The sequence below is a fragment of the Nannospalax galili genome, unplaced genomic scaffold (genome assembly GCF_000622305.1).
Source record: "Nannospalax galili isolate Female #2095 unplaced genomic scaffold, S.galili_v1.0 scaffold1343, whole genome shotgun sequence".
Lineage (NCBI taxonomy): Eukaryota > Metazoa > Chordata > Mammalia > Rodentia > Spalacidae > Nannospalax > Nannospalax galili.
The window spans coordinates 367,987-373,721 of NW_008350246.1; positions in this window are offsets into that span (position 1 = coordinate 367,987).

Genomic DNA, 5,735 nt, shown 5'->3' on the forward strand with positions numbered 1-5,735 from the left:
CCAGGCCAGCTAGGGCTACAGGGAGACCCTGTCTCAAAAAGACTAAATAAATAAATAAATAAATAAATAAATAAATATTAGAATGGTGCCAGGTGGTGCACACCTTTAATCCCAGCACTTGGGAGGCAGAGGCAGGTGGCTCTCTATGAGATTAATTCCAGCCTGGTCTACATTGTGAGTTTCAGGCCAGCAGAAAGAACCGTGTTTCAAGAAGTTTAAAGTCAACCAGTAGGGGAGGACCTGGTCCATTGTAGCAGCTGGAACATGGTTAAGCCTTGGGAATGGCACATCATGTAGGCTTCCAGAAGGATTCAAGATGAGAGCCTGAATCTAAAAGGTGAACAGCAGTTTGGCAAAGAAAGGGAAGGCAGGCACTATAGTCAGAAGAATAAGACTGCATATAAAATATTGGAAAGTTGGGGCTGGAGAGATGGCTCATTGGTTAAGAATGCACATTGCTCTTGCAGAGGATCTGCATTTGGTTCCTGGCAACCACACAAGGAAGCCCAAAACCAAATGTAACTCCAGCTCCAGGGAACCCAATGCCCACTTCTGGCCTCTGTGGGCAACTTCATTCACATGCACATACTCATATACTGGCACCATATACATATAAACATAATTAAAAATAAAATAAAATATTTTCTAAAAGATGAGAAGTGACCAGTTATGATGGATGAGTCTCTCTATGGACCAAATCTGAACAAGTATAGTTAACAAATATATTGCCAATAAAAACTTGGGGATCTGGGGAGTAAAGAGTTAAGAGTATGTACTGCTCTTATAAAGGACCAGTGTTTGATTCCCAACACCCACATCAGATGACTCACAACTACCTGGAACTCCATCTCCAGGGGATCTGACACGTTCTTTTGGCCTCCACATGTACCTACACATTTGTACATACACACTCAAACACACACACAGACAAATATATAAATAAGTAAATAAATAAATAAATTTTTTTTAAAAAACTTAGGGCTTAGCCAGACATGGTGGAGCATCAATTTAATTTTAGCAGTTGGGAGGCAGAAGCAGGTAGATCTCTGTGAGATCAAGGTCAGCCTGGTCTACATAGTGGGCTCAGGCCAGCTGGGGGTACAGGGGAACCCTGCCTCAAAACAAACAAATGAAACAAACGACAAAAAACAACTTGGTGATCACTGAAGTCCAGTCAAAGTCACTTGAAACACCCCTCATTTTAAAACCAGACAAAGTGGGGCTAAGGAGATAGCCCAGCTGGTAAAGTGGCCACTTCGCAGATGGGAGGATCTGAGTTCAATCTAAGTCTAATCCCCAGAACAAACATTAAAAAACTGAATGTGGGGGCTGGAGAGGTAGCTCAACAGTTAAGAGCGCTGTCTGTTGCTCTTGCAGAGAACCTAGGTTCAGTTCCCAGCTTCCAAAGGCAGCTAACAAACTATCCATAACTCCAGCTCCAGGGAGGGTTCCAACCCCCTTTTTGGCCTTTGTGGGCATTGCACACATGTGGTGCACTTACATATTTGCAGGCAAAACACTCATACAAATAAAAACAAACAAATAACAAGAACAACAAAACCTGAATGTGGAGATGTGAATATGTAATTTCAGTGCTGGGACAGATGGGTTCCTGGGACTCCAGGTCAGCCAGTCTAACCTACTTGGTATGTTCCAGGATGGTGAGAGGCCCTACCAAATAATAAATAAATAAATAAATAAATAAATAAATAGTCAGGTGGCGCCTGAGCAAAGACACCTGAGATGTCCCCTGGCCTACACATGCATTTTTCATTCTAATTTGAGTTGTTTATTTATTTGTGTGTGTGTGTGTGTGTGTGTGTGTGTGTGACAGAGGAGAGAGAGAGAGAGAGAGAGAGAGAGAGAGAGAGAGAGAGAGAAGCATTTTTTCTCTGTTACTCTCCAACTTATTGTTTGAGAGAGTCTTTTATTGAACCTAGAGTTTGCTATTTTGGTACACTGGCTGGCCAGAAAGGCTCTGAGATACACCTGTCTCTGCCCCCAGTGCTGGGATTACAAATGCATGCTTCCACACCTGGCTTTTTACCTGGGTGTTAGGGATCTGAACTCAATTCCTCACATTTGTGCAGTAAGTACTTTATCCACTGAGCCATCCTCCCCAGCCTGTCTATTTAATTTTGAATGCCCCTTTCTTCTGGGATGCTCTCATACTCTTTTGGCTACACTACTCAAAGAAAGAAAGAAGGGCATTTTACCTTGTAACCTACATACACAGCTAATGTTTCACAAGACAAGGCTTATCATTTTTTCAATGCACTCTAATGTTTTCTAGTCTATTTTAATTCATTTTGTTTTTCCAAAATGCCAGTCATGATTCACCAAATTATCCACAACCCACTAATAAGTCACAATCTTAAAAATAGAAAGTAGTTGCCTTGAGGACAAGGGCCACCTCTTACCCATATTCCCAAAGCCTATCAAATACTAATACATGTTTTTTAATGAGAAGAGATTATGAAGACTGTTACATTAATATTTAAATTAAGAAGACCTGGATATAGGTCAAGTGGCTTATCTTATGCATACGGCATAACACATTAGTCTTGCACAAGGTACAGTATATATGCTGTTGATGTTATTTGATATTTCAGTCTCAACCTGAATTTCCTCTTTTAAATTCATATAATTAAAAATGTGTTCATCTGGGCTGGGGGGCTAAAAAGATGGCTCAGCAGTTAGAAGGGAGGATTGCTCTTCCAGAAGACTGGAGTTTGGTTCCCAGCACCCACATTGGACAACTAACAACTGCCAGTAGCGGAGTTGGGGATTTAGCTCAGTGGTAGAGCACTTGCCTAGCAAGCACAAGGCCCTGGGTTCAGTTGTCAGCTCCGAAAAAAAAAAGACAAAATAACAACTGCCAGTAGCTCCAATTCCAGAGGTTCTGGCATCCATGGGCAAAGTACTATTGTGTACATACACACATACATAAAATTAAAACTAATCAAAATAAATTTAGAAAATATGTTCATCTTGGAAAGTTATTGATCCTTTCAAATATTTAAACTTATAAACTATAATAGCCAAAAACTGAATGGTAGACACAGACTACTGAATACCAAAGATGCCTAATCACCAGAGCCTGTGGCTATGTGGCCTGACTCAGAACAAAGGATTTTGAGATGTGATTAGCTTAATGACTTTGAGATGAGGCTATTATCCTAGATTGCCTAGCTGGACCCAAAGCAAAGGCTCAGCTGACTTTCTCCTTTTAATTGTCTGGCACCCCAGTCCATAGAATAGTGTCACTCACACCAAGAATGGGTCTTCCCAATTTAGTTAATCCAATGTAGAAACTCCCTCACAGACATACCTAGATGTTTTTCTCCTAGGAGATTCTAAACCCTGTCAAGTTGACAATATTAACCATCACAAACATTGTTCATAATACAGAAGAACTGGAAAGAGCTGAAATGTTTATTAATTAGAAAAGGTATACCTTAGGAAGAGAGATGTATATGTTCCATTAAAGAATGATTATCATACATATTCTTTTATGTGTATGTGTATAGATTGCATAAATGTATGCATATTCATGTGTGTGAGCACATGCCAGTACATGTGCACATGTGTGTATGTGTGGAGACCTAAAGTTGACATTAAGAGTCTTCCTTGATCAGTTTCCACTCTTTCTTACGCTCCCAGGCCATTCCTCAAGCACTATTAACATTTCCTGTGTATCTCTCCAGAAATTTTTCTGTGTAGATATAAGGTAAATACTGTGTATCGTTTGTTGTGGCAGGGTCTTCCCATTGGACCCAGAACTCATTGATAAAGGCTAATCTAGCTAGTCAGCTTGTTATAGGGATTCCCATCTCTACCTTCCAAGAGATGGAATTCCAGGGGGACCTCCAACCCCATCCAGCACTTCATGGGTGTTTGGAATCCAAAGTTTGGTCTGTATGCTTGCCCTGTAAGTGATTTATCCACTGAGCCAACCCTCCCACACATATTGCCTTTTCTTTTTCTGTAATAAAACACTAGCCAAAACCAACTTGGGGAGGAAAAGGTTTATTTGGCTTACAGGTTACAGTCCATCATTAAGAGAAGCCAACATAGAAACTCAAGTAAGGCAGGAACATGGAGGCAGGAACCGAAGCAGGAACCATAGCCAAATGATGCTTATTGGCTTTCTTCTCCTGGCTTGCTCAAGTACATTTCTCTTTATAGCCTAGACCCACCTGGCTAGGGATGACACTGCCCACAGTGGGCTGGGACCTGACCCATCTATTAGCAATCAAGAAAATGCCTACAGACATGCTCACAGGCCAATCTAATGGATGAAATCCCTCAACTGAGGTTCCTTCTTTCCAGGTGTCTCCAGTTTATGTAAACTTAATAAAAACAAACTAGCACACATATTAGAAATGAGACTGGCTATGGTGGCACATGCCTTTTAATCTCAGCACTCAGGAGGCAGAGGCAGATGGATCTTTGTGAGTTCAATGCAAGCCTGACCTACATAGTGATTTCCAGGCCAGCTGGGGCTACAGAAAGACTCTGTCTCAAAAAGACCAAAGGGAAAAAAAAGAAATGAAACACAGTATATATAGTAGATCCTTTGATCCTTTGTATACATAGGAAAGAGATATACACTGTTTACCTTATATCAACACAGAGAAAATTCTGAAAATATACACAAAAACTGTTAATAGGTTTTAAAGAATGGCCTGGGAGTATAAGAAAGGTATAAAATATTTGCACTTTCTATATAGCATTTTATCCCTACTACATGACCAGACTGGTTTCAGAATGGAGCAAAGGCTGACTTTGAACTTGTTATCTTCCCACCTCAAGGTTTCTAAAGCTGGATTACAGGCACATGCTTTATATATAGTTTTGATCTCAGGATTCCTAACTTGGGTCTTCTGCTATCTTTAGAAAAAAAAACTGCTGACAAATGAGGAGGGAAGCATATAGACAGAGTGAAACATCTGGACCAACAATCTCAGAGTTGTATACCATCTGATTTTAAAAGGCAAGTTAAAAAAAACTCATTTGATACTGTTCTGTAATCAAAGGAAGCCCAAAGTATATAATTCTGTGTTATCATGAAAATGTTGGACACTTTGTGTGTGTGTGTGTGTGTGTGTGTGTGTGTGTGTAACTGTGTAACTGTGGTGAGTCACCTGTCCTCTTGTTCAGGGAGGCCATGGAGAAAACACTAGGTGGACTTGAACCAGTGTCCAGTCTACAAGGTGGAGGGTCAATTCAGAAGAAACATTTCCTCCATGCTTCCAAGTGATGCCACCCATGGTCGAGTTGGAGCTTTGACTTATCTTCACTTAGATGGAACTGGTAAAAGAAAGGAGCCAGGGGCTCCTCCCAAGCCCATGTGACCCCTGAGGAACAAATCCTTGGCTCCTCTCAAGCCCATGTGACACCCGAGGAACAGATCCTCAAACCGTTACCTTAAGAGTAAAAATAAATTGGTTTATTGGGGCCAACTGTATGGTCTTAAACACCCAAAAGGAAAGTATAACCAAAGAGTAAAGTCGTTAGTATACTTCTTTAAGAGCTCAAGGGATTACACTTCCCAGACATTAGGCTTAAGTCTATATAAAAAGTTATTTAGACAATTATTTCTCATTGATGAGAAATTTTTTCTCATTGCTCTAAATCTTAAAGAGATGCTCAGATGTAAGACTTCAAATCTTGGTCTGCAGTACTGTAGAGCCCACCTGTAGCTAAGGGAGACAACCAGCTATTGTTCTAAA